The sequence below is a fragment of the Myotis brandtii genome, unplaced genomic scaffold, assembly GCF_000412655.1.
Source record: "Myotis brandtii unplaced genomic scaffold, ASM41265v1 scaffold628, whole genome shotgun sequence".
Classification (NCBI taxonomy): domain Eukaryota; kingdom Metazoa; phylum Chordata; class Mammalia; order Chiroptera; family Vespertilionidae; genus Myotis; species Myotis brandtii.
Genome location: NW_005370403.1, coordinates 381029 through 382842, shown reverse-complemented (window position 1 = coordinate 382842; position 1814 = coordinate 381029).

Below are 1814 nucleotides of genomic sequence, written 5' to 3'. Positions count from 1 at the left end.
ACCCCGGCCCTGGGGTGCCGTCCACAGTGTGACAGCGAGCTGGCCCCGGCCTGAAAACACTGCTTTTAACCAGAAACAAACACTGTTTTGTAAACTCCAGCAAAATGCTGTGAGCCCTGGCCGGTTTGGCTCCGTGGCTAAAGCGTCGGCCTGCCAACCAAAGGGTCCCGGGTTCGATTCCGGTCAAGGTCCGGTCGGGGTGCAGGCGGGAGGCAACCCATCGATGTGTTTCTCTCACATGGATGTTTCTCTCTGTCTCTCCCTCTCTCGTCCACTCTCTCTAAAATCAGTGGGAAAATATCGCCGGGTGAGGATGAACAACAGACATGCTCTGTTAGGGGAAACGTTCCATTTATCCCCGAGTCCTCCTGAAACACGGCTGCTTGGAAAATGTCCACAAAGACCCGTGACCGAGAGGCCCGTGGGCGGCGCGCCGCTCACTCTCACGGCCCCCGTTACAGACGTGCAATTGAGGAGGTTACAGCGGGACGGGGAGTCGTAACTGAGTGTCCCGATGGTTATGACTTGGAAGGAGTGTAACCCGGCTGCTACTTTCCCTCTGTGTGTTTTTCCTGTTCTGGTCGGGGCTGCTTTTCATTGCATCTTGGGTTCCCAGAACGATTTGGCGGATTCTTTATTCCAATACAGAGATCAAATGTAAACTTCTGTTCCCAAAACAGCTGCTCGGGGCCTGTGCTGGCGGAGGGGGCGGGGGCACATGGCGGCCAGCACCCTCCTGTTCCCCATTCTCCATCGCACCCAGGCGGTGCTGCGTGCACACAGTAGGGCCACGACAGCCGCATGAAGCTAAGAAGCGAGTACTCGATGGAGGGTGAGGAAGAGAAGGCAGCCCGGCCAGCATGGCTCAGGGGTGAGCGTCAACCTATGAACCAAGAGGTCACAGTTCGATTCCCGGGTTGCAGGCTTGACCCCAATGTGGGGCGTTCAGGAGGCAGCCAATCAATGATTCTCTCTCATCCTTAATGTTTCTATCTCTCCTTCTCTGTTCCTCTCTGAAGTCAATAAAAACATTTTTTTAAAAATAAGAGCCCTAGGTGTTTTGGCTCAGTGGATAGAGCATCGGCCTTCGGATTGAAGGGCCCTGAATTGGATTCTGGTCAAGGGCACAGGCCCGGGTTGCAGGCTCGATCCCCAGTAAGGGGCGTGTAGGAGGCAGCCGATCCATGATTCTCTCTCATCATTGATGTTTCTCTCTCTCTCTCTCCCCCTCCCCTTCCTTTCTAAAAATCAATAAAAATATATTTTAAAAAATAAAGGGAAGGCAATTAAAATGTATTAACTCTCCACTGCAGTTTACGGAAATTGTATGTTATCCCCACATTTGATAAGAAAGACACGGCCCCATTTCACAGATGTGTATACTGAGGCTCCCACAGCTAATACTGGCTCCTGGGTCACAGAAGCAGGGCCTGCACGTAACCTTTGAACAGCTCAGAGATCACCCCAGGCAGGGTTCCCTGGCATCCCCAGCCGGGCCTTGGAGACCAGGTAGGTGCCGTTTTTTAAATCCTTTTCTGTTTCTCCCCAACTAAAGCAAAATACATTTGATAGTAAAAATTCAGAAAGCAGAAAATGCATGCATGACCCCATAACCCAGAAACCACCCCTGGGAATTTTTCAGGGTTTTTCTGGGTGCGAGTGTTTGCTTGTTTATTGTTTATCACACAAGTGATGTTCTTTTACCCGAACGCGATCACGACTCTCCCGTGGGTTGTAAACGGTTCAGGGCGGGGAGCGCGACAGGTGAGTGAAGGTGAGAGGAAGGTGTTGGGTGTGGGGTGTGGGGCGTGGGG